The sequence below is a fragment of the Macaca nemestrina genome, chromosome 12 (genome assembly GCF_043159975.1).
Source record: "Macaca nemestrina isolate mMacNem1 chromosome 12, mMacNem.hap1, whole genome shotgun sequence".
Lineage (NCBI taxonomy): Eukaryota > Metazoa > Chordata > Mammalia > Primates > Cercopithecidae > Macaca > Macaca nemestrina.
In genome coordinates, this window is record NC_092136.1 from 74,678,105 (window position 1) to 74,705,646 (window position 27,542).

Here is a 27,542-nt window from a genome sequence, read left to right on the forward strand (position 1 = left end):
CCTCACTCTTGGCACCTGCAGGTGCTCAAGCCTTTGCAGTGGATTCTATGTTAAACCTGGTGAAAGTTAAACTGTACTTATCTGAGCACAGAACCCCTTATACAATAGGTACCCAATACATGGGAATCAAATGAGTTAATGAGTTTGCAGCAGTGACTGGCCACTTCGGTGCCTGCTCAGTTCATCCTGACCACTAGGGGCTTAATTCAAGTTCTGAATCAAAGAGGGGCTGGGGGGCCAGAGCAGAGCTGATAAAAGAATAGGATGCTCACTTAACTGGCCGTGGGGTTGGAAGCAGGTCCTAGCCCTCTCTGCCCTTTTGCTGTGTGATCACCGGCAAATCACTTCACCTTTCTGGGCATCCACTGCGTCAAGCAGGGATTAACACCATGTTACAATCGCCTGATTTCTAGGTGAGCACATACAAAACTGGTTACAAACATAGGGTACCTCATGAGGCTCAGAGATGGGAGGTGACTTGGCTAAGGTCACACAGCAGGTGACAGAGTGTGGACTAGCACCCAGGCCTGTCATGGTCTGTTGGGGGTGGGGGGAGTGGAGGGGGAGGTTGACTCCCAGAGGCCTGAGTGGGGAGGCCAGATCATGGGTAACATCTCTTGTGATATCACAGCGGACAGGAGAAGGGTAAGAGTGGGTCCCATGAGGGCTAACCCAGCCCGATATCACCAGTGAAAGTGAGAGTCACATAGTCGGAGTCTTAGGATTTAGTCAGTACAGCCAGGAAAGGCAACCTGTTTATTTGTTCCTGGAATGTGCTGACCCACGCAAGTTCCCCCAAGCGATCCCTGAGTACCTTCTATGGAAACACAGAGTGGGTGGGCTGCGAAGAAAAGTCAAATCCAAATTCGACTCAGGCGGGGATGGGCCACAATGGCCTCGATTTCCTCTATGGGCATTTGGTGCTTCCATGGACTTGAACTAATCTCTGTCCTTAAGCCTTGTCCCACCTCGTAATCATCACTGATGCCCTCCAGGCTGGGTGGGTGGGCTGGAAGGGAGAACTACAGCAGGGCACCAGGGCCGGCCTCTAGGGCTGGGAGGGACCTGGACTGACTGGAGAGATTGCCCAAAGCCAAGTCATCCGGGACAACAATGGGGGCGGGAGCTCTGTGGGATTTTGCCTCTAAAAGCTGACAGACAAAGACCTGGGGCTACAGGAGCAGTGGAGCACAGGCAGGCTCACAGAAGGCACTGCCCCTTGCTGACCACACAGCCTGGGATTTCCCCTTCTGCACACCCCTTTCTCATAGCTGTCACTTGCTGGTGCCAGGTCCTGGGCAATCAGCACCTTACATGCTTTATCTCATATAATCCGTTGACTCAGGAGGGAGAGGTATGAATTCTCCAGCATCTTTGCCCCTGGAGGGCCAGCCCTAGGGTATGACCTACAGTGTCCCCATGAGAGTTCCTCTGGAAGACGAAGCCAAAGTTCTTCTATGGAGCTTGGCTGGAAATAGCCTCTTGCTTCTCCTCTTTCTCTTTCTGCTTCTACATTTCCTATTCCCTTAGCAGGTTTCCCTTAGCAGGGAAGCTTCCTAATGAATCACTGTCACACGAATCCTTGCCTCAGGGTCTGCTTCTAGGTCTGCTTCAGGTGTCTGAGGTGGGTGCCATCAATGTTTCCATTTCAGAGATGAGGAAACCGAAGTTCAGAGACATGAAGAGTATCCTGTGAAAGATCCCCATCTTACAAGCAGCAGAACATGCACTTGAATTGACGTCTGCCAGGTGCAAAGCCAAGCACTGACCCCTCAGGCCCCACCCCTTCATCCATGGCCAGCATCATCTGAGTTTGTTTACATCCCCAAATACCGCTGTCCCTTCCTGGTCATCTAGGCTAACTTTCCTTCTTTCTTCTTCTTTTCCTTTTTTTTTTTTTTTTTAACTGGAAGGAAAGGAATGTGCAGATGATCCAAGGGGTATGACTAAGTCCTCAGATTCCTCTGGTTGGCTCAGACCCTGTTTTGGTCAATCCTTGTGAAGCAGGGCGGGTCTGACATTCTGGGAATGCAAGGAGACTTCAAATAATCTTCATGAAAACAAGTTGTAAAAACACTGGCCACCACTCCAAGTGGTCGGCTGATAGGCTTGGCTCCATGGAGCAGGGTTGAACAAGTTCACCAGAAGGGAATGCACAGTGGGAAAAACTTAGGCTAGACCCAAAGGAAGAACTTCCCTGTAATTGGGAGCTGGGCCCAGAGATGGGGTTGGGTGTGGCCTCTTTGGAAGCAGGCCATCCACATCCTGACCTTCCCAGGCCTTTCTTGTTTGCAGTGTCTACGAAACAGCTTTGGTGAGCACTGAAGATGCAAAAACCACCAGAGGCCAACCCCACCCAGCCCTGAGCTTCAACTCCTGACCTGAACCTGGTTTATGAGGATGCTCTGAGCTAGTGGGGCTTCTGCCTCCTGGGATCCTCCCCACGCCCCAGGGTGGCTGCTACCACCCTACTCTGCAGATGCGAAGACTGGCAGAGGTCAGGGCAGGACTGAAGGCTACCCGCCCAGCACTGCACCTCCTCCACCCTCAGCCCTCCACAACCATTCCTCCAGAAAGCACCACCCCCTCCAGGCACCCTCCCTGCCGCGGGCAGAGGACTAGGCGGGTGTCTACAGATGACCAGTTTACCCTCTCTCCTCCCTCTGGTCTCTCCTCTCTCCACTTCTGGCTCCTTCCAGTCAGCAATGAGCAGCCTGGGGCTCATGCAGTTCATCCCCGGCACCCCTTCCCAGCTCTCCTCCCTTTCTCTCCTTCCTTCTCATTCAAACTTGAGAGTTGTCTACACCCATATCTCCACTTCCTCCCACCCACTGCAAAACCCATTATACCCTCTGCTGCCACCAAGTTCAACAATGGCTTCTGTGTGGGTAAATCCACGGGGCACTTCTCCATCCTCAGCTGACACTGCAGAACTCGCCCTCCTAAAACCAGTCTCCTTCCTTGGATTCTGGGACATTAATTGCCCGGTTGTTCGTCCCCCTTTCTGGCCCCACCTCACCAGCCCCTTGCTGGCTTGTCTCTCTGCCCACACCTGAATGCTGCTGCTCTCAATCCTAAGCCCCCTTTCCCTCCCTTGCCCACCATATCCTTCTTGGCAGTATCATCCACCCCATGGCTTCAACCACCCGTCTCTGCCTGGACCAAGCTCAAGACTCAAGTATCCTGCAACCCTCTGGTCACCTGCACCTGGACACCCCACGGGAAGCTCACACCCACAGTGGCCAAATGGGAACTCCTCTCCCTTTCCACGCATTTCAAGGCACCTCCATTCCCTCCAACCTCCAGGCCTGGAAGATGAGAATCACCCTCCCCATCTCCCTCTTCAAACCCTCCAGTGCCATCTGACGCCAAGCCCAGCTCTGCTCTCCATCTCCTTCCTCTCATCCCCCAAACAGCCCTGGAGTCGCCACTCAAACTCCTCCTGCAGGAAGCCCTCCCTGACTCTCCAGCAGGCCCAGGTATGCCTTCACCTGTTTTCATGTGCCCTGTACAGCCATCCATTCAGCAGCCATGCTAGTGTCCAACTGCACAGCTGCCTGCCTGAGCTGGCTCTGGAAGGTAGGGGCAGGGTCTGTCTAACCCTGGGTGCCCAACATCCAGGCCAAGTGCAGCATGAGGGCTCCCAAAGAGGTTTCTCAAATCTGGAAATTTGTATTTTTCTGCTGAGTGTGCCACATTGGTGAGGTCTGGATTTCCCCTCAGACCACAGGCCCCCAGGGGCAAGGGCTATCCCCTGGCTCAGCCCCTCCTCGCACTTAGCCCCCTTCAGAGCACCCTAACCTGCCTGCCATTTATGAGGAGATACCATGGGGGCCCTGGAGAGAGCCTAAGAGGCCCACCTCATACTTGTGCAAACACACGCAAACACACAGAGACATCCAAAAAGACAGAGGGCACATATTCACGGACAGACACGGGTGACACGAGTGGGCACACTGTCGTGAGCACACAGGCTCCCGGAAGTACATGGAGCCGTGCAAAGACAGGTCCACAGGAATGTAAACATCCTGGAAACACAGACCCGGGCCATGGCCTCGCTCAGAGTTACCTGCTCCAGGGGTGACGCCTTTGGCTCAGCCAGGGTTCCAGGCTGGTGCTCGGGGCACCAGAGCAGGGGCTCAGGGAGACGTGGCAACAGTCCCCTGAACAGTCTGGCTGGTTTCATTTGGACTCGAGGCTGTGATCAGAGTGGGGAGGGGTGCTGGGAGAGGAGAGGGTGAGGGAGCAGGAGCCACTCTCCACAGACGGGGCTGGGGGCAGAGGAAGAGGCCACTGGCCCTGCCAGGCTCCTCCAGACCCCTCTGCCAAGGGAGTTACACTTCTGCCCTCCCCTACCAAAGAGCCAATCTCAGCAGAGAACAATCACGAAGTTTCTAATATACTGGAAAAGGAGGGAAAGCAAGCCAGGCTAGGTATGCACATCACATTCAAAACCGATGTAAATGACCCGTGCCAAACACCGGGGAGTGGGCCCCATCAGTCCTGACCTCTCCCTACACACCCAAGTCCAGTATCTCCCAAGATCCTGTTGATTCGGTCTCAGAAATGGCTTCCTCATGATGGTACTCAAGCCTCTCATATTGCTGCCTGAGAAACAGACGGACATCCTGGAACCTTCAGGATTAAGTACAAAACCTACATGCAAAACTCTTCTCAACCTGGGCTTTCCAGTCACTTCCTTCACTCCTCACCTCAGGCCAGCCCTGCCACCTGGAGCTAAGTTCCTGCTCCAGGGACTCCTCTCTCCAGCTCGACACCTTTGCAAAGTTAATTTCTCTGCGTAGAATGCCTTTCTGCTTGCCTCAGTCTGGTGAACTCCTATAGATCCCTCAATACCCAAATGGGAAATGCTGCTATTCAGTGGATTGGCTTCCATAGTGGCAGTCACATCCTACAGTCAGCACATCATGAATAAGTTGCATATGGTCAAAATCACCCTTGGTTTTATCTAGCTACCATTTATATACGATGCCTAGGCATTGTTCTAGGCATTTCCTGTGTTTACTCATCTAACTCTCACAATTGTAACAGATTGTATTTCCAAAGACATCTGCAGCAATGTCTCCCATCCTACACCGTCTTCTTACAAAGTGATGCTGACACCAGTCCCATGGAGAGAGGTGGGGTCTCTGTCACCCCCACTTCAATCTGAGAGGGCTGGGGAGTAATGGCTGAGGTGACACTATGGCACTTTCAGGGACCGGTCATCCAGTGTGAAGCAGCTTCTGCCTCCTTCACTGGGACACTCCTGCTAAAGTCCTGCACCACCATGTAGACACCGTGATTGCTCTGAGGCTGCCTTGCTGTGGGAAAGCTCAAACAAGCCCGCAGAGAGAGAAAGGAAGGCCTGAGACTATGCAAAGAGCAAGAGAAGCCGGGTCAACCTCCGAGTGCCCCAGCTCCTCCTCACTCTAGACGCCATCTGACAGAAACCATGTGAGACCCTGAGCCAGAGCCACTGGGCTTAGACCAAGGCTGAGTCCAACTTAAATTCCTGGCCTATAGAAACTGTGAGATAATGATTGCTTTTTTTTTTTTTTTCCTGAGACAGAGTCTCGCTCTATCGCCCAGGTAGGAGTGCAGTGGGACATCTCAGCTCACTGCAACCTCTGCTTCCCAGGTTCAAGCGATTCTCCTGCCTCAGACTCGTGAGTAGCTGGGATTACAGGTGCGCTCCACCATGCCCAGCTAATGTTTGTATTTCTAATAGAGATGGGGTTTCATCATGTTGGCCAGGCTGGTCTCAAACTCCTGGTCACAGGTGATCCACCTGCCTCAGCCTCCCAAAGTGCTGGGATTACAGGTATGAGCCACCACGCCTGGCCATAACTGTTCTTATATAAAGTCACTAAGTTTTGGGGTGATTTGTTATGTGACAACAATAACTAACAAATATAAATTATGAACTATCATTCTCCCCACTTCAGAGAAGGATCTGAGGCAGAGAGGCTAAGCAACTTGTCCAAGGTCACAGAGGTAGTAACTGGCAGAACTGGGATTTGAACCCAGGCAGTTTAGCCTCAGAATCCACACCATTCACTGCTATGCCATACTGAGTGCCTGCAAGGTCTGATTGGTCTCCCAGCCCACAGCAGGCCTCAGGGAGTGGTTGCTGAACAAATGAGCGAAGGAAGGAATAGGCAAATGAATGAATGAAAGTGAGCAAAAGCAGATGAACTCCCAGGTGCGAGGCAAGGACCTTAGAGAGCCTGTACCATGCAAATGAGTCTGAAGTGAGCCCCCTTGTTGCTGAAGCAGTTTCGCTGTCCACAGCCCTGGGGAAAGTCAGGTGATCAGAGGAGACTAGCAGGTGCCATTGGCCTCCGCCCACTACGGATGCTCATCTCTTGAGCCTCCTGAGATGTTCATCTCCCAGCCCCCTGCCTCGCCCAGCCCTGAATGCTGCAGGATTAGACATAGGCCCCTAGGGAGCTGATCCCTCCTAAGGACAAGGCTTGCGGACCTCAGGGACTGCAGAGGGAAGGTCCCCAGGCTGGAGAGCCAAGTTGAATCCTGGCATGGCCATTGACTGGCTGTGTGAACTTGGATGAGTCCAGTCCATGCCCCTCTCTGTGTACAGGTGCTCTCCAGCTCCAATATTCTGAGACTCACCGGGTGCTCAGCTGGCCTCATGGATGGGGTGCAGGTGAGCTGTGGGTCCTATAGCCATGGGCAAAAGGGACCTGTCCCTAGAGGGAAAGTGGATAACAAGAATGAATCCCACCTACTATTCACTGCAAACCTGCTGCGTGCCAAGTGTTTCAACATGAACAATTTCTACTCCTTGCAGCAATCCCACTGGGCACAGTGGCAGGTGAGGATGGCCTTAGACCTAGCTAAAGGGAGGCTAAAAGCCAGGGTCCAACCCAGGCCCATCCAACTTCAAAACTCCCCACTCTTGTCACAAGAGCCAAGAAGCAGAAGCAACCCAAAGGTCCATCGACAGGTGAACGGACAGAAAAATGTGGTCTAGCCACACAATGGAGCAGCGCTCTGCCAAACAAAGAAGGGGATCCTGCCACATGCTACAGCATGGACGAACCATGAGGACACTGTGCTAGGTGAAATAAGCCAAATACTGTATGTTTCCACTTATATGTGGTATCTAAAATAGTCAAACTCAGAAACAGAAAGTGGAATGGTGGGTGCCAGGGGCCAGAGAAAGAGGGGGAAATGGGGAGTAGTTGTGTAATAGGTAGAGTCTCAGTTTTGCAAGATGAAAAAGCCCTGGAGATCTGTTGCACAAGAATGTGAATATAGTTAACATATGGCACTGTATTTAACATGGTTACTATGGTACATTTTATGTTTGTTAACATAAAATCATACAATTTTAAAAAATACTCTCACTCTCGAGGTAGATAGGGAGATTAGAAAGGGTATTAGGAAGGGGAGTCCAGGAAGGCTTCACAGAAGAGGGGGCATTTGAGCTGGGCAGGATTTGGGCAAGCACAGATGGGCCTGGGGCACTACAGATAGAGGCTTGGACCTTTGGCCCCTGCCTCCCTCTCAGGATCCAGCTGCCTCAGCCTCCCGCCCCACCCCCGGCTCTCCAGATCACCACCGAAAAGCGGTGCCCCAGAGGAGAGTAGGCATTGGCTTGGAAGAAGGGATTTCCTGAATACCTACTATGTGCCCTGAGGCCCACTCACTGCATGACCTTGGGCCAGTCCTTGTCCTTGTGGGGCCCCTGTTTTCCTGTCCGTACCATCAGAGAGTGACCTGCGATTCCTAGGTGTCCTTCCAATTCTCACACTGGGAATAATCTCTCAAGGGGAGGCAAGAGGCACCAGAGACCTGCAGAGAGCAGGGAACAGGACACTCTCTGGTCAAAAGACCGGGAATCTGGAGTTGCAGCCTCATGATCCTGCCCCAGGCAGCCTCTACTCACTTCACAGAAGGGAAATCTGAGACCGACGTGGATTTGGTTTAATTCAAACCTAACCAACGTGTGCCTGCACCTACTATATTTGTGATAGCGCCGTAATTCCTCCTCCAGTCCAGCACCGTTTCTCCTATTCCATGCTGCCAAAAGTGGAAAAGACTCTAACATAAGGTAAAGCATGAATCATTGCAGTCAGAGAGACAAAATCCTCCATGCCTAGGGCTCTCTCCAAGAATTCTGACTCTTGCCTCTTTCCCCTAGCTCTCAGGAACTCCGTTTCTCCCCCAGAAGGAACCGGGCAGGGCAGTCCTTGATTCCAATATCAGTTCCACCAAGTACCAGCTGGGCCTTTGTGTTCTCATCTGCATCATGGGGATAAGGACCCTTTCCAGAGCCTCTTGGGAGGGTCAGATACAGCAACAGCACAAAATGCTGAGCCAAGGGCTTGGCACACAGTAGGCACTCAATAAAAGGTCGCCATAATCTGTTCTCTCCCTTCCAAAGACATTTTCATCGATCTGTTTGTTCCTCTCAGGGACGCCCTGTTTTGTTTGAGCTCTTCCCAGAAGACACTCCCCCCAGAACACTGGGTGATGCTCCTCAGCCAGCCCCAGGGAGGAGGAAGGAGGAGGGATGAACTTACTTGATGGGAAAAGGAAAATTCATCATCAGGTAAACACAAGACAGCAACCCTGGGGAAGTCCAGTGGCTTTCCCCTCCACCTAGGAGGACCCAGGGTGGCCCCAGATCCCGCTTAATAAGCTCCCCGGGGCCTGGCTGGGAGGCCTGATATGATCTGGCTGCTACTTAAATCACACAAAGCCTTCTATTCTTAGCTGAGCAGGCGCCTGGTTCCATCCCAGCTGTCCATTAGCACTAACCAGCCCCAGGCACGCATCACAGTGGCCAGTCAAGACCACAAGGAAGGGCAGGGGCAGCTCTGTGATCTGACTGAAGTCCAAGACCTACCTGAGGGGACTACAGATGACTCCCCAGTTGCCAGAGTGTTCACGGAGCCTGCAGAGGGGCTGCCTGGGCTGGATGAAGGTTTGGATTGTGACCACTAAGGCCACCTCCAAGTCTGGATTTCATATCACCAAGATTCTATGGTTCCATGATCCAGTGCTTCCAAGATTTGGGAACTGAAAGAGTCCACGGTTCTAAGGACCAAGGTTCCAAGATGCCAACAAAGACAGGATGCTGGGCTCTAGAGTGGGCACCCTGCCCCTGCCCCCCTCCCCTTCTCCGTCCAGCCCTTAAGAGGCAGAGGATGGCCAGCTCTAACCCAATCCTGGGGTTCCTAGGCAGGGGAGTGGCACAGACAGCATGGTGGACTCGGCACTGAGGTCAGCAACACTTGTTTTATGCCACCCTCATCCACTGGGGCAAGACTCCCGGGGGAACTTCTGGTTACTGCAGAGACCAACAGGAAAAGAAAGAGGGGAAGGGTCAAAGCTGCCCTGGGGCCCACCAATGCCAGATACTGCTGGGCAGGGTGTTCAGTGTCTGCTCTGTGCCAGCAGGGCCAGCATACCCTTGTCAGGTAGGCATGGAGAGGCTGGGTGGGCTACCCAGGGTCACAGGCCGGAAAGTGCAGGAGCCGGGCTGAGAACCCCAGGCTGGGCTGGCTTCACAGATCACTGCTCCCCTCACCCTGCTATGCTGTAGGCCGCAGCTTCCTGGGACCACTTCTTCCAACATCATTTAGAGGGGAAAACAGGCCCAGAGGGAGAAAGGGCCTATGATCAAGGTCACACAGAGAATTGGTGGCAGAGCCAGGCAGAATTGTTCCCAGGCTGGGGGGCACTGGCTGCCTCCAAGCCCCACTGGGTCACAGCCACCGAGCCTTTTCTGCATTCCTCCTTTTCAGCCCAGACCGGGATTCTTAAGGCAGGGCTGTCTCCTGTTCCCTTAGTCCCCAACACAGTGGCTGCCCCATGAGGCCATCTGAGTGACAAGCCAAGAATCAGAGGATGGGACAGTGGGTCAATGCCTCACACCCAAGGCTGGCCAGCTCAGCACACACATGGTCTGGAGAGAGTTGACCCTGTTAGATGCTGGGGACAATCACAGGGACACTTGTCAGGAACACTCAGAGGCTAATTAAACAGCTGTCCCATTAAGGAAAGCAAATCAGGCTCCACACACACATTGACCATCACAGAGCCTGCCAGTCCTTAGGACGGGACACTCAGCCTCGGCTGCCTGAGCCCTTGACCTGCACTCTGGGCTGTCATCCCCCAACACCCACTATCTATCAGTAGCTTTTTTTTTTTTTTTTTTTTCTCCAATAGGATTTTATAGATTATTTCTCATCTGAAGCTCACAATGATCCTGAGAATTAGGTACTTGTTCCCTCCATTTTATAGGACAGGGAGGACAAGGGACTCGCCCAGGTCACCTGGCTAATATGACAGACTCAGGACTCACACCCAGTGACTTTACCTGGTCCCAGAGGAAAGGTCAACAAATACCTGGGTGATTTTCAAGCCCTTTTGGTGGAGCCACAAGGTACAAAAATGTGCCTAAGCTGCACTGACCATTTTGAGGAAGTCGACAAAAATCTCCTCTCTCCTGCTTACAGAGACCACAGATCAAGTATCTAAAAACATCCAATTACTTTGCTCTGGCCTAGCATTAGATCTGCCCTGCAAACTGGTGGCCTGCCATGCATCCGGTGCCCTCTTGGGTATGCCACCCACTGGGTTGATTTGATCTCGCACCAGCCTTGTGACGTTGGCCTTATCATCGGCATCTTAAAATGAGGCCAGCTAAGGCTAAGAGAGGCCCAGGCACAAATTCAAGGTTGCACAGGCGCAGGGATGGAACCACGACAGGAAGCCAGGTGTGTTCCTGCTCCGTCTTCTTAAGACTGGGGGAGAGTTGGAGGAGGGGTAAATTGATGTTTGTTCACTGGGATCTTCTAAAAATAATCCGCTTAGGTTTACATCAATATCCCAGTATATCTTTCTCCCTGCCTGCCACTCTGCCTCCCCCACTGTGGCCCCCACGCCAGTCTAAGCAGAGGGAGGATCTGTGATGCCTCTGGGTGCCAGCCTCACCAGCTGTCTGCCCCTGCTCCCCCCACATAGGGCCAGGACCATCTGGAGCTGCTCAGGAACAAGGGCACTGAGAGGGACCCCCAGAATTCCAGAAGGGATGCTGGGCACAACCTAGCCTTGTCCCTCCAGCACCTACCCTGGGCAGGTGGCTTTGACTCAGCATGCTGTGACAAGCTGTAGGCCTCCCAGAGAGGGTACCCGAGGCCCTGCTGAAATAAAGCAGTGTCCACATTGAAGATCTTGGTCATCCCGACTTGGTCATCCCGACACCTCCTGGCACGAACAGGGAAGTGAAAGGGATGTGGAATGACTGTCTTGTTTTGCCCCTCGAGCGCTATGCCCACCAGCCACCCAGGGATGCAGGACACAGAGAGGCTCCTGCATGTGGGCAGGCCATGTTAGACCCAGACTGTAAACAGGACAGACAAGTTGGGTATGGGGGGTGTTCTTGACATGTGCCCCCAGCCTGCCCCAGAGACCAAGACCCCTGGGTTGCAGCCAGGGAAGGGGCGGGATCTGGCCCCTGGGCCCAGCAGATAGGAAGGACAGCACCATCTTTCTCTCTGTTCAAACACAGACAGGGCTGCAGACACACAGTTCTGGCCTGTGTGTGCGACTTGTACATAATTCAGAGGCTCCTATTGCTCTGGCCTGGATAAAATGTACCAGCAGGGGCAGCTTGCACAGAGAACAGTGAGCTGATGCCAGGGAGCACTTCTTGAAAAGAGGTGAGTGGTCCAAAGGTTTGGGGGATTAATAGAAATTGGACAAATGAGTATTGTTTTTTTTTTGTTTGTTTGTTTGTTTTTTTTTTGAGACGGAGTCTCACTGTGTCTCCCAGGCTGGAGAGCAGTGGCGTGATCTCGGCTCACTGCAAGCTCCGCCTCCCGGGTTCACGCCATTCTCCCGCCTCAGCCTCCCAAGTAGCTGAGACTACAGGCGCCCGCCACCACGCCCGGCTAGTTTTTTGTATTTTTAGTAGAGACGGGGTTTCACCATGTTAGCCAGGATAGTCTTGATCTCCTGACCTCGTGATCCACCCGCCTCGGCCTCCCAAAGTGCTGGGATTACAGGCTTGAGCCACCTGCGCCCGGCCAAATGAGTATTGTTAATGGCAAGAACTGTTTACTTGTTTGTGGAGTAAGTCAGTTTACAATCCATGTTCATAAACTTTATCCCGTTGAACCTTCATAAAAGTCCAGTGTGGAAGTTACTAACAGACAAGAAGGCGGAGGCTCAGAGGCTGAGTCACTTGCCCATTTTCTCTTTCTTTTTTGAGATGGAGTCTCGCTCTGTCACCCAGGCTGGAGTGCAGTGGCACGATCTCAGCTCGCTGCAACCTCTGCCTCCCGGGTTCAAGCGATTATGCTGCCTCAGCCTCCCGAGGAGCTGGGAGTACAGGCACACACCACCACGCCCAGCTAATTTTTGTATTTTCAGTAGAGACAGGGTTTCACCATGTTGGCCAGGCTGGTCTCGAACTCCTGACCTCAAGTGATCTGCCCGCCTCAGCCTACCAAAATGTTGGGATTACAGGTGTGAGCTACCGCGCCTGGCTGCCCATTTTCACATAGATGGAAGCAGAGCTTCCTCCCTGTGCTAAGCTGCAGCATGCGCTCAACTCCACCGCCACTCCCAGTCACAGGATGTCCTTCTGGGAATGTCCTTCTGGGCTCAGGGGGTCAACTGCTGAAGGCAGAAAGCACGAGGGGCAAAGTTCCCTGGCAGCAGGAGGGCTGTGCCCCACTGAGGGCACCATGGCCCCTGCCTGGCTGGGGCAACCCAGAGGACCCTGAGGCAGGGGACAGGGGGAGTGGTCAGGCCTTCCCCTGCACAAGCATCCAGAACTCCTGAGAGCTCTTCAGGGTAGGAAGGGAGGTGCCAGGTGACCTCGCTTGACCACTAGTGTGAAGAATCCGAGGCCTACAGAGGGAGAGTCCAGCCAGTCCACAAACACCCACTGGGAACCAGCCAGGTGCGGGGGACACTGGGATGAATGTGACCAGCTCTGAAGAGGATCGTCAGGTGAGTACCCACTTAGCTGGAGCTCAGACCCTCACAATCCTCCCCAGGAACTTCTTCAGCCCCATCTGACCTACTTTTCCTCCCTCTGCTCCCACAGCCACGGGCTCCTTACAGGGTCCTCATGACGCAGTGTCATGTGCTGCCTCCTTTCAACTCTGCTCCAGCTGTTGGAAGAGCACCCTTCCCAGCCACTTGGAGCACGTCCATCCCCACTCCCCAATCTCTTCTTCGCAGAGCCTCACTTAAGTGCCCCCCAACCCCAAGCTGAAACTGATGGACTCCAGGAGGAAGCTCACTCACTTTTTCCCCTCCCCGTCCCCTCCTCCTCCCGGCCTCCCCATGCTCTTGACCTCCCTTGCAACATCTGTCTACTCTGCCCAGGGTAATGGGTCCTGGAATTGCCTCACTCTCTGCCCCTCAGGACCTGGGACTAAGAAGGTGCAGCTCCACTGAATTGAGTAAATGTGTCACCCACCCAAAGTAATGACCCAGAGCAATTAACAAATCACTTCCTCCTTTTAAAGCATGTATTTAAGGCTTATCTATCTTTAAAAATCCTTGGTGGGCACGGGAAAATGAAATGGAAGAGTCTTAGTCAGATTGTCTTGGCATTTCCAAGTGCTGGCTCTGTTCCTGGCACACAGTAGATGTCTGAGATATGTTCGTTTAGTGGATGAAAGAATAAAAATATCTCCACCTGCCACTTGCCCCTGCTGCCTGAAGTTCCAGCATTACCACTGAACCTTTTCTGGGGCTAAAGAGTATTCCCTGTGATGCTCTCTCAAAATGCAGTCCTGGGCCAGGAAACTAGCTCTAGCTGGAGCCTTCCTTGTACAAAACAGCAAGGTCAGGGTTTGCCCATGAGATCTTCTCACAGTACTTTCTCAAGATGATGTGTCCAGACCCTGCTCTTTGACCAAGGAGTTGCATGTTCAAATGAGCTTAGGAAAGGGTGGCTGCACACTGTGCCACCCATTGGGGTCCCCAATTCATATTAATACATTAAAGACCCTGAGAAGGCCTGTTTAGATTTATGTGACCTAGTGTTTCCCAAATCTGTATGCTCATGCATCCTCAAATCCATTCCCATGCCATGGGACTAGGGTTCCTCAGGGGACAGTTTGGGAAGTGTGGACTAGTGTGCCTCGGTCCAGGTGGGACAAGGTCTGCAGGTTGAAGTGTCTTCCTTCACTTCCCTGCACTGACCATTTGACAAAGGCAGAAGGTTCAACCTCAGCCACCACTACTAATAGCTCATGACAGAGACAGATAATGAACATGGCATCAGACAGCTTCCAAATGCAGCACGAAGGAGAGAGAAAGTAACAGGGTGGGCCAGAGACCTGAGTGAGTTCCAGCTGTCATTTTGTGCTCACTGCTGGCCATTGGGCGGGGGACCCCATCCTGCTAAGCTTTGCATTCATCATCTGCAAAATGGGGATAATGCTATTCTCAGGGCTGTTGTGAAGATTCAGCGTGGTAATGCCAGCAGAGGCAGATTATAAACTGTCAAGTCCTGTGCCAGCATTTGCTATGTGCATCATTATTTCACTGCATACATGGCCAGGAGGGTGTGGTAATGTCTTGATTGATCACAAGCCACTGCAGAGGTCCTCAATCAGGACAGATGGATGGATGGATACATGGATGCATGGAAGAATGGACAGACAGAATCCCCAGTGTGACCCAGGCTTACCAATGGCTGGCTGGTTGAATAGGTATGAATGAATACATGAACCAATTCTAATAAGGTCAACTGTTCCACTTCTTAGTCCCCAACTGGTAGAAGCAGCAAATTGGGAAGGACACACACACACACACACACACACACACACACACACACACATACACACACGCATGAGGGGAGAGGAAAGAGCCGCAGCACTCTGGAGGCAAGTCTGTGGGCAGCAGAATAAAGGAACCGACAGGGTGGGAAGAGCCAGAAACCAGAGTTGAACACGTGCAGCAGCCCACAGTCATCTGGCACAGGGGTCAAGCCTGTCGGCATTCTCAGCAAGGCAGTTGGGGTTCCTAAGGCCTGTCCCTCGAGCCGTCCATGTTGCCATTGTTCAGGGGAAGAAAGTGATCAATCTCTTTCGCAAAGGTTTCCAACCAAAACTGTTAAGAGTTGTTCTTAATGGGATAGAGAGCACAAAGAAGTCTTTAGGGCTGGTTGTGCTGCCTCACGCCTGTAATCCCAGCACTTTGGGAGGCCAAGGCGGGTGGATCACCTGAGGTCAGGAGTTCGAGACCAGCCTGACCAACATGGTGAAACCCTGTCTCTACTAAAAATACAAAATTAGCCGGGCATGGTGGTGGGCATCTGTAATCCCAGCTATGTGGGAGGCTGAGGCAGGAGAATCACTTGAACCTGGGAGGCAGAGGTTGCAGCCTGGGCAACAAGAGCAAGACTCTGTCTCAAAAAGGAAGGAAGGAAGGAAGGAAGGGAGGGAGGGAGGGAGGGAGGGAGGGAGGAAGGAAGGAAGAAAGGAAGTCTTTAAGGCAAGACACAAGTCTTAGCTCCTGCTTCTGGAAAAATGTTTCTTACAGTTTATATGAATTCATCAACACATGTAAGCACAGGACATACTGTGTACCAGGCAAGTGCTGTTGGGCACTGGGGACACAACGCCACATCCAGACAGCATCACATATGGAAGGTTCTGGATAAATGAGGTATTGGGTCACTTGAGGATAGAGAGGGAGGTTTTGTAGAAAAAAAAATTCACAGATAAGAAGTCTGGAGGACTGATTTAAATCATTACATGACCTCAGACAAGTCACCTTCCTTCTCTGAGCCTCCATCTTCCCATCTATAAAGTGGGTATGATAAAAATCATGAAAAGTATTACATGGCACTAGACACTAACCCAGCAGTTACAGATGTTCTCTTAATGCACACAGTCAGCAAGGCAGGTGTTGCTAACAATTTGTTGTGGGGTAAATTGTCCCTTTCACAAACTGAGACCAACTTGCCTGAGGTCAGAGAGTTGATGGGAGTCAGGGTGTAAGCTCTGGTGTGTCTGATTCCAGAGCCCACACTCTCCCACCCTCCCAAACAAGACCCACGCTTCCTTCTCACAGACTGCTGTGAGGATGCAATAGATGTCAGAGTGCTTCATAAAGTTAAACTGTTATGTGTCCAAAGGCAACAAGTAGTCAGTCTTGACTCTCCGTGAAACTAAACACTGAAGTTCACAGGGGCACTCAGAACTGGCCACAGCCTAGAACTCCTGGGCTCCTCACTCTCAAACCTCTGGCATTCCTTGGCTAACTTCCTCCCAGGGAAAGAGATTCGGCAATCCCAGGAGCCCCAGATGATCCCTCAAGGCCCACAGAGCAGGGTTCCCCTGGAACCCATGGGGCCCCCTCGTAGACCAGGAGACCACCTGGCTAGTAGCCTCCTGATTCTCCTGTGCTCCACTCCTGCCAAGGACCTAGAGGGCACGGCCTGGCCCAGGTGCCATGGGAGCTGCCCCAGGGACCCTCACCACTCCCCACCGACAGGCTGTGGGACCTCAGGCCAGTCACCTCACCCCTCTGAGCCTGAGGTTTCTCATCTGCAAAATGAGGGATGAAAGTGGGTCTCATGTGGGAAAGGATCCACTCCAAGGAGAGACTCAAACATGACTGCCCTTGAGCTGGGTGAGTTCAGCTGAGTGGCAGGAAGGGGAGCACCAGGCTCTCAAAATCCCTGTTTTGGAGGGAGGCACAACCCTACCTACCAGGAATCACCCATCTAACCTTGAATTCTCAGCCTGCCCTTGGCAGTCCTGGTCTGAGAGGTGGACTCAGCTGTTACCACTGCCAGCCACCAGCAGGACCCTATTTGCTGTCTTCCCAGGTTGGCTAGGGTCCCAGCAGGGGAGAGGCAGGAGAAGGGACTTCAGTCAGAACTACATATGTCTTCACTGGAGGGACCTGGGCCCCAGAGCACAGAGATTCTTGCAGGCCCACGGTGGCCCGAAATGGTTGCTAACTGGCCTCGGGCCACACAGTGAGACAGAGGTGCCAGGACCCAGGCTCTGGCCCAGCCCAGGGCTCTCTGCACTGGCCCAAAGTCACCCCTTTTGGAGCATGGATTAAGCACAGAGAGGAAGAACAGTGTGAAGAGTTAGGATGATACACCCCCTACCCTGCCCTGGTCAAGAAGCTCTGGCCATTGACGGCTGGGCCCACAAGCCCCAAGGTGAAAATCAACACCTGGTCACCCAATTCCCTGCTTCACTCACTGCAGGCACTGATAGGGCACATCTGGATGGAGGAGGGGCTCAGTCTGCCTCTGCAGAGTCCCCAGTAAGAGGAAGAAGGCTCCAATAGCAGCAAAATGGACTTCAATTAGTCTCAAGAAAGAACTTCCTGCAGAGGCATTAAGCATGAACACAGAGAAGGGGGGCACGATGAGGGCAACTGTAACATCTCCTCTGAAATACAGGATGCTGTCTCATTCATTATGTCATTTTACTTTCTTTCTTTTTTTTTTTTTTTTTTTTTTGTGAGACAGAGTCTCGCTCTGTCGCCCAGGCTGGAGTGCAGTGGCCGGATCTCGGCTCACTGCAAGCTCCGCCTCCCGGGTTCACGCCATTCTCCTGCCTCAGCCTCCCGAGTAGCTGGGACTACAGGCGCCCGCCACCTCGCCCGGCTAGTTTTTTGTAATTTTTTAGTAGAGACGGGGTTTCACCGTGTTAGCCAGGATCGTCTCGATCTCCTGACCTCGTGATCCGCCCGTCTCGGCCTCCCAAAGTGCTGGAATTACAGGCTTGAGCCACCGCGCCCGGCCATCATTTTACTTTCAAACCAGCCTGGAAGGTAAGTGTTGCTGCTCTAATTTTGTAAGTGAGCAACTGAGGCTCAGAGAGGCTAAGTTACTTGCCCATGTCTTCTAAGTTCCACTCAAGAGAGGCAGAGCCAGGATTTAAAGCCAGAACTCTGACTCCACATACCTCCCTTCTCAGGAAGTCTCTGAGGATCCAGGTGTTACCACACCTGCCATGGGCATCTCACTGTGCCACCTCAGATGCCCAGGTGTGAGCTAGGAGATGTCAGAGGCGTTCCTTTCAGGAAGGAGAGGGAGTGCTCACTGGTGGCCAGCTGTAAAGGGCTCTGTGTCCTAGGACTGCCAGCTGTGCCTCTGCAGACAACACCCCGTGGGGGCCTCCCACGTGGTTTCCGTGCAAAGTGCCATATCTTCTGTCCTTTCCCTGACCATGCCTCCTCTTGGGCAAGGATTAGTCTCTGGCACCATTATGCCTCCTGCTCCCTACTTGGCAGGAACCCCAACCCCCACCCAACTCTACACCCAGACTCCCCATCACAGGGCCCAGCAGCATTTGGTGGCACTTGCTGCATAGCCTGTCCCAGGCCTGTTCAGCCCCACACTCCACTTACCTGACATTCACAGGCTCCTGGGAGACCCTCTGAACTCAGAGTGGTGTGGTTCATGGCACCCGGGACATGGGCAACATGTTCTGGGTTCAGGACTATCCCCAGAACTGTGGCAATAACTACCCAGCTCTAAGGAAGGTGTATAAAGTGGCCACATCGGGGCCAGCTCCAGGCTGGGCGAGTTGCAGCAGGGCTGGGGCTGCTGCTCTGTACACCTGAGCTTGCCTGACACTAGCCTACCTGTGACTTCTGCTCCACTCCAGAGGATCCCCTGTCCCTGGCAGGGTCACCCCAGAAGCCACCTGTAACTTGCTTTGGGGGAGGAGGCAGAGATGGAGAGATGGGTAACTCCAAAACTCCTCTCGCCAAAGTGTCTGTGGCAGCTGGGCTGCTGATTCATCTTTGGGGTGAGAGCTGAGAGCTCCTTCATTAAGGGGCATGGTAAAAACAGATGATCTTCAAACTGTGTCCTAAGGACAGTGTATTCAGTGGACTCCCGGGCTTTCGAGGGACAGATTGATGAAGTGTCTTTAGTTTGCCTCTCCAGAGCCACTCTCCACCTTGTCTGGGGCCCTGGGAACTGACCTCTGTGGACTGTAGTGGGCTCCGTGCTGCTGGCTTCCAGAGAGGTTCACCCAACAGGAAGCACAGATGGGGGACTGAAGGAAAGAGAAAAGACAGTTGAGGTTTATCCCCTGTGAGGTCTCGTGGGTTGACTGGGTCCCTGTACTGATGGCCCACAGCCCCTGTCCCTATAGCTGCCCACTTCCCTTGCTCCTTCAGCCCTGAGTGGTAACTGCTCCCAGCCACTACTAGTCCCTCAGTGCTGCACTATCCTGTGTTGATTTGTTACACGCCTAATGCCTGAGCCAGTCACTCCGGGTTGATGCACCCTCTCTGGCTGTGCCAAGGCAAGGAGACCAAGCACTGCCACCAATGGCCCCTTTTATAGTCTTCCTCTGTCCAGCCCTCAGAGCCTCCTCTGCTCTTAAAGAAGAGCAGTTTGAAGGGATGCCCATGATTACACGTGCAGGCCTCCTCTGTCCTCTGTCTCAGCCTGGGCCTGGTGGGGCAAGGGGAGCAGGTTGGGAGATAGGGAGCATGGACCAGCCAGTGAAGGAAGGGGCAGGAGGCAGGGGTCAGCTCCCCAGTTAGTGCATGCACCAACAGCTTTTGAGTGCTTAGTGTATGGTAGGCACTGCGCTCCACATACCAAGAATTTTATTTGCTTCTCAGGCAATCCCAGGAATTCCTTCCTACTAATGCATTTTACAGGAGAGACAACTCGTGCTCAAAGAGATAAATATGATTCTTCCAGGGTCATCCTGCCAGTAAGTGACAAAGCCAGGATCAACCTAAGTTTTCTGTCTTCTGTATGGTAGACATATTGGACAGAGATAACTAGACTTGAGCAAGTCCTGAGAATGACCTTGTATGGCAGATGCACCTGAATGCAGTCTGGTTCTAAGCTAAGGGATCTGGGAGTAGCCAACCCGGAGATCCATTCCTTATCTATGAGGAACATCTGAGCTCCCAGCCCATCCTATGGAACCTGCGGGCCAAACAGGATTGAGGCCTGTTGTTTTGGGGTAAATGCAGGTTGCTAGGTGGAAGTTGTTGGGGGAGGTGCTAAGTGAAAATGCTATAAAAATTGCATGCTTTTAGGCCAGTGGGGCTGTGACTCACGGCTGCAATCCCAGCACTTTGAGAGGCGGAGGTGGGCAGATCACCTGAAGTCAGGAGTTTGAGACCAGCCTGACCAACATAGTGGAACTCCATCTCTACTAAAAATACAAAATCAGCTGAGTGTGGTGGCACATGTCTGCAATCGCAGCTACTCGAGAGGCTGAGGCAGGAGAATCACTTGAACCTGGGAGGCACAGGGGTGCAGTGAGTGAAGATCGTGCCATTGCACTCCAGCCTGGACAATAAGAGCGAAACTCCATCTCAACAAAAACAAAAACAAAAACAAAAACAAAAAAAACTGCACACTTCCTGCAAGTGGTTGTGGTTCTTCGGTCCAGTCAGCAGCCACTGGACTCTCTCCCCTGTGTGTGAGCCCCTAGTAAAACTCCATGTTTCATTCGCTGGCTCTGGGTCTCCTCTTTGGTCTCTTGAGCCTGATGCCATCCTCACTGGCACTGATAGGGGTTTGGCACAACACCTAGTAACTGCCTTGAAATAATTTTAGTGAACTGGCTCACAATCACAGCAGAGTTGGATGACTTAAGTGCGGTCAGTTATTGGCGAGAATTTGCCCAGAGGCCTCTAATGTTCCCTGGACACCCCCTCCTAGGTTAAAAAAAAAAAATCCTCTGACATTCTGCAGTTCTCCCAGGTGGGACAGGGGCCCCAAGCGGGTGGTGCAGTTGGGTGTCCGGGTTGGAAAAACAAGCAGATTCAGACAAGGCTTCATTGTTAAGGAGAGTCTGACACTTTGACCATTAAAGCAAAACTGAGCAAAACAAAATGCTCACTGCCTTGTCTTATCTCTTAGAGACAAAGGGAACAGTGGGAAGGGCCCCAGGGCTGGGTGTTGATCCCACCCCAACCAGTACCAATCTCAGAGACCTGGCCTCAGGTGGCTGGGGCAGGGAGTTCAGGGTCTCAGTCCAGCCCGGTGTCAGGTTACGTTTGCCATGTGTGGCCTCGTCTGGCCTCTGTGGCACTTTCAGAGAGATTGTTATTGTCATTTTTCAGATGAGGAAACCAAGGCTCTGAGAAGACATGCAGGGAGCAGCTGGAACCCAGGTTAACTGGATTACCAAGTCTTTCCACTCCCCTCATCTCTCCAGGTAGGGAGGTCCTGCGGGGAGGAAGTAGCCTCAGAAGGATGAGCTCCTTGTCCTGGGGATGTGCAAGTATTGTCTTGGGACACTGTGGGAGGCAGGCTGCAGAGGGCAGCCAGGTGGCTCTCAAACTGAAATCACCAGGGGAGCTTCAACAACTACTGACGCCTGGGTCTTGCCCCAGAGATTGTAGGGCCTGCAGGACTTTGAAAAGTTTCCCAGATGATTCTAATGTGAAACAAAGTTTGAAAGGCATGGGCTTGGATGCCCACTGCTGCCCTTCCCACCTCTGAAACTCCCCTACCCCACACCTCTCTAAGGAAAGAAGGGATTTATTACCCTGACCCCATTTTACAAAACGGGCAGAAGCCACGCAAAATATAAGGGTGTCCTCAAGGCCCCCCAGCCAGCAACAAATCGAGGCAGCATGAGGGGTCCCCTGATATCTGACTGCCCCTGGGGTGAGCTTCTTTAAGACACTTGGGGGGTCCTGGCTCCCTTGTCAGTGGGAGAGAAGTTTCTCTTTGAGGCTTCTGGGTGAGAGAGTGAGACACATTCTTCGTGGCATTTTTTTAAAGAGTCCACTCGTTCAAAAGCTAAACAGCTGCAGGATTAATGCTGGAAGACCCCCTCTGCTTGCTGGCGTGCCTTGGGAGCAGGAAGATAAAAGAACTCAAAGCAGGCCTGTTTATCCTTTTCTGTAGGAGATTTGGTCACAAGCCTGGGAAGAGCTGGGCCTGTCAGACCAGCAGCCCACACTTCCTCCCCACCTGCCTGTTCGCCTTCCTCATGCCCTGAAAGCAGAATGTCACAGATGGAGAGACAGTGTGGGGTGGTGGGAAGTGAGAGGCCTGTGGAGTCCACTGGTCCTGGGGTCTGCCCAAGCACTCCCCCTTGCCAGCTACCTTTGGAGAGGAGCTACTTCTCTCTCAGCTCATTCAGTGCTGACCTCACAGAGGTCCAAAGTCAGCAACACGGGCACCACCTCCAGGAAGCCTTCCCTGACTCCCCTCCCCACCCAGCGCTGGGCAACCCCAGGCCCCTGGACTTCCCTGTCACATTCTGTGTTGTCACTGCTTCTGTGTCCTCCCATCCCTAGCAGGCTGTTCATTCATTCATTCCACAGAGCAGCTGCCCTTTGCCTGGGATTCACTCCAAACGCCTTTCCTGAGCACCTGTTTTCTCTAAGATCCTCTGTGAGGTGCTGGAGATACAGATCATAACAGCTAACCTGCACTGAGTGCTCATAATGCGCTGGGTATTTTTCTGAGTGCTTTACATGTATAATTCATTTCACCCTCACAACTATGATGAAGATGCTATAATTATCCCCACTTTACATATGGGGAAACTAAAACCCAAAGAGGTTAAATCACTTGCCCAAGTCATTTAGCCCTACCCTGTGCCACCAGCCACAGATACAGATGGGACCGGCCCCTGCCTCAGGAGCCCGCTTCTCACAATTTGGAAGTTTTGCATCTGTGTATTTCTTTGTCTAATGTTGTTTCCCCCACAGATCAGAATCTCCAACCGTGTTACATTTTGGTTGGATGCATGCGTGAGCAGCACCAAATAAATGCTGCTTCCCTTTAAGGAAGAACTCACACTCTCCGCCCAGTATGTGCTAGCTGGACACCAGACGGCTTCTCCCACCTGGGTCATTTCTTCTGCGTAGGCCTGAGAAGAAAACCCAAGTCCCCAGATATCCCAGTCCTTCTCCCTGCCCTCAACCTAGCTCGGGACCCTTCCAGGCCAACAGCACCTGCTTACACACCAGTGTTTACATGGAAGGTGGTAGGAACTGTGTCTCTGCAAACCCCAGCTAAATCCCCCTAAGAGAAGGCCTCCCTGCTACCTGGCATGCCCTCCCTCCTGCCATCTCTCACTGGACTCTTCCATCAATTTCTTACTGAGTTGCCAAAGCCATTGAGGGGATGGGCAAGAGGACTCATGCTGATGGAGTACCCACCTGTGTGCCAGGCCTGGACAGGCACCCCACTTCCTTCATCTCATTTAATAACAGTTACTATCAGCCCCAATTTACAGGGAAAAAACAGAGGTGCAAAAGTTGAGCAAGCTGTCCACAGGGCAGCTTGCACTGCCTCCCCTGGTCCGGAGGGTGTGGTTCTGTGCCAGGCACACTTCTAGGCACTCAGAGGGAGGGGAGGATGGGGGGGGCACATAGAATCTAGTTTTGACAAGCCAGCAAGGGAAGCAGACCAAGCAGAACCCCAATCCACAGACCACAGTCAGTGTGCAGATGGCCATGAATCAGCAGCAGAGGAGGCTTGGATCCCACCTGCATGGGAGGAGTCCTGGAAGCTTATAGGAGGCAGCATCTTTGGGCCTGGTTGAACTCCTTACTGCTCTTTCCCATGGTCCCAGCAGGAGAAAGGGTAAGCCTTGGCCTACAAAGCTCTGGTGCCCAGTGTAGGTTTGCCACCACCCCAAAGGGGGCAAAGGGAGGAGAAGTTGGCTGCCCTGCCAGTGACCCCACTGTGGCCCGGCCAGCCTGCCTCCAGTCCTGCCAACCTGGCCTGGCCTGGCCCAGCCAGCTCCCAATCACAGGGTCTCCTCTGCCAGCTAATGACCATGCTGCCTGCAGCTCAGGCCACCACCCTCCTTTGGGCGAGGCAGCTACCCACAGAGCCTGCTGGCCCAGACAGTGGCCAGGCCAAAAATCACAGCTGCCTGTCACACCACATCCTCTGGCTCTGGTGCTGTAGTCTCCTCCTCCTCCTTCCAGGGTCACGAAAGACACTGTAGAAAGCTGGAGCTACGGCCGGGCGCGGTGGCTCAAGCCTGTAATCCCAGCACTTTGGGAGGCCGAGACGGGCGGATCACGAGGTCAGGAGATTGAGACGATCCTGGCTAACACGGTGAAACCCCGTCTCTACTAAAAAAATACAAAAAACTAGCCGGGCGAGGTGGCGGGCGCCTGTAGTCCCAGCTACTCGGGAGGCTGAGGCAGGAGAATGGCGTGAACCCGGGAGGCGGAGCTTGCAGTGAGCCGAGATCCGGCCACTGCACTCCAGCCTGGGCGACAGAGGGAGACTCCGTCTCAAAAAAAAAAAAAGAAAGCTGGAGCTACAGGGGAGCTCAGACCCCACCCTGCTCCCCATAGACATGGACACACAGGACCCCAGGGAGGGGCCGACTCACGCCAGCCAGCCAGCCAGCCAGCCTGCGTACAGCCTAGGGCCCAGGTCCTTCCTGGGTGCCATGCTCAGTCCAACACTGCCCTTCCATAGCCTTGAGAAAAAGCCTTGTCCAGGCTTTTTACATACAAAGTATGCTTTCGAGGTACTTGGGTGGAGGTGAGGAGACAGTACTTCTTCTAAGCACAGATTTACAATTCAAACAGATGCAGCTTGGCTCCCTGCTCCCCACCTTCAAGCTGTGTGACCTTGGGAAAGATAAGGTACCTCTCTGAGCCCGTTTCTAGGGGATAACAGTAGCTACCTCGGGGAGTTTGGGTGAACAAGAGTGTCTATAAAGCATTTAGCACATTGTCTGGCTCATAGTAAGTACTCAAGAGTATCAGCTGTTGTTGATATCATCACTGTAGTATTGTGTGGATATATTTTACAAACTGCAAAATGTTATGGATGGTAGGTATTATTTTTTACTATTACTGTTGAACATTAAAGATTCAGAGGGGGCATGACCAGAGGGTTGGGTAATCCAGGAATGTTTCTGAGGGAATTTATGACCTGAGTCAGGTCTTGACAGGTGGGGAGATAAGTGGAGAAGAGGCAGAGATGGCAGTTGTGATGGGAGGAACAAGCAAAGGGGCTGCGATGGGGCCACATGTGGTGTGTTTAGGAGACAGTGTAGAGCAATGAGCCAGAGGGCCAGGCAGAGGCTACGGCGACCAAGGACCTGAATGCCATAACTAGGGCCTGGTCTTCATCTTACAGGCTGTAAGTAGCCACAGAGGCTTCTAAATGGGGGCTCCATTAAGCTTTCTGAAATGTGAGTTCTGTCCAACATTCAAGGCCCTCTCCTATATGGGCATTCATCCCTCACTAACCCCACCAAGCCAGGCTCCTCGCCCCAAGTTCTCCCCATCTCTCGGCTTACCACACTATGCCACCTGCCCCGCCACTAGCCCACCCATGGTTCACACTCATGATGAGGCACCCCCTTGTTGAGTGCCTATAGTGCCGTGTGTTTCACACATGGGACCTCAAGATCATCTGTAACAGCCTTGAGAAGTGGACATCACGACCCTCATTTCACAGAAGAGGAAATGGAGGCCTGGTGGGATCATGTGTCTTGCCCATGCTCTCAGTGAGATGGTGGCACAGCCAGGATTCATTCTTGGAGGGATGTCAGGATCCCCCATCTCTGCAGCAAGTTGCCTCTAGCTCCTGCCCAGACAGCCACCTCCCTGACAAAGCCTTTCTGGTTACCCCAGTCCTCAAGGGCCTCCCCTCCACCCTCTTTCTGCCCTGTACCCTCCCCCTTACTCCTCCCCTTCACCACCTCTCTGGAATCAGAGGCCCACTTGATCCTAGCTCAGCTAGCTTGGTTCCCAGTGTTGCCTATGGGACCATCTAGCCCCCAACAGGAGAGACAGGACATCATCAACCCCAGCTCTCTTCTGTTGGGGGCCAGATGATACTTTCTCCCTGTCCTATCTTGCCTGCCCCTCCATATCCAAGACTGCTAACAGCACAGACAGGAGCCCCCACCTCCTCTGGTAGGGTTCAGAAGCTTACTGAGCATAGAGCTATTTCCCTGAGTCTGCCCCCAGCTGAGGGGAGTAATACATTATTCACCGCACCTAGGTGCCTAGGGAGGTCAGACAATGGACCTGAGGGAATGGACACCAGCTCCAGGCACCACAGCCCTGCCAGCAGGAAGCCAAGGGAGGAGGTAAGAATCCAGAGCCCCTTGCCAGTGTCCCCAAGCAGACTGATTCTAGAGGCTATGAGACTAGCAGCCTGAGCTGAGCAAATTCAGGTCTCTGAGCCTGCAACAATATCCTGCGTTCTAATCTAAAACAAGTCTGATAATTTCCCTAGACTTCCTGGTCAAACTTCAAGCTTTCTTTTCTTCATAGGGATAGAAACAGATATTTGGCCAGGCACTACATCTTTGTAGCTCATTTAATCCTCACAACAACCTGCTAAAGGAGGTATTCTAATTTTATAGGCTCAGAGGGATGAAGTGATTTGCTCAGTGCCACTCAGCTAGTGGGAGGCAGAGTAGACTCACGCCCACCTGGTCTGTCTGATTCACCACTATCTGGGGCTCACCAGTTACTGTGGCTCGAGGCTGCCGCTTAGCCCGTCTGGGTAACTTCCAGGGCACCTGGTATGCAGTTGGCACTTAAACAGTTCTACAAGCAAACTCAAAGGCCCTGGGGAAGTGGTTTTACCTATCTGAGCTTCAGTTTCCCACACAAGACTGGGCCGTTAATAACTACCCCAGTCTTGGCAAGTACGACATACCCCTTAGCACTTAACTGTTGGATGTGATGGCCCCACTAACTGAGCAGGTAACACACAGCCTGCCATAATCAATTTTAAGGTGGCACTTGGAACCATGGATGCATCAAGAGGTCTCAGGTGACTCCGCAACCCTCTTCTGCTTCACTCCAGGTTCCAGGCTCTCTCCACATCATGAAAGGAGATCACAGGTGTGAAATTATTTCCTCTAAGAGCTTTGTTTAGATGTAGAGATTATTGTGAGGGAGGATTTGAATCCCTGGATGGAGGTAGGGGGTAGAGGGAATCCCAAGCCCCTCAGTCACCTTTTCTTTTGGGTTCCTCTAACCCTTCCACCCCCAGGGATTGAGCTTCAGACTTCCACTGACCTCTCACCACCCTCCTCTACCTTCCAGGGGCTTTCCAAGGAGGTTTCCCCTTGACTCCAGGGAGTTGAGCACATCTAGGGTTAACCAGTCCTAGCCAAGGCCACACGGCCCAGACCAGGGCCAGATCCCCTCCCCTTCCCCACACAGAACAAGAGCCCACAGAGTCACGGCAAGGGCTCTTTCACAACGCCCCTCTCCCTACCTGCCTCGGGGGCAGCAGAAGCATCCCCTGCCTGGGAATCAAGACACCTGGGACTGTGCCCCAGCCCTGGGAGCCCCCAGCCTTGAGACCGTGAGCAGGTCCCTTCCTTCCTGGGCAGAGGTGTCCTGCAGGTTCCCCTGCCCAGAAGAGAATTAGGTTGGACCTTCCATTTGGGCCAAAGGCTATGGGGTTGCGGGCACTCCTCGGGGCCCCTGCACCAACCACACTGATTCTCACCACAGCCTCATATATGGTCGCCCAGATCTCACATCAGGGATAGGGAAAGCCCCAGCCACCTATCCGGAAGATCCTAACTGGGGAGGAGTGTGGATACTTTGAAGGATGCTCA

At 52.9% G+C, this 27,542-nt stretch overlaps 1 protein-coding gene across 11 annotated transcripts in view; it reads right to left on the reverse strand.

Moving 5' to 3' along the window:
- Window positions 1–27,542, reverse strand: part of LOC105468765 (glycerophosphodiester phosphodiesterase domain containing 5) — a 92,394-nt gene that overhangs the window by 63,295 nt on the left and 1,557 nt on the right. For 4 of the 11 annotated variants that reach the window (XM_071075316.1, XM_011719099.3, XM_071075311.1 and 1 more), the window contains exon 2: window positions 18,964–19,037. The exons of 4 other annotated variants lie outside the window; for them this stretch is intronic. The gene's annotated coding sequence lies outside the window, so the exon portion shown is untranslated. Of the gene's footprint in view, window positions 1–8,875; window positions 9,084–11,104; window positions 11,242–18,963; window positions 19,038–27,542 lie in introns of those variants that run through there. 3 more of the 11 variants (XM_071075310.1, XM_071075312.1, XM_071075313.1) reach the window with 2 other exon arrangements.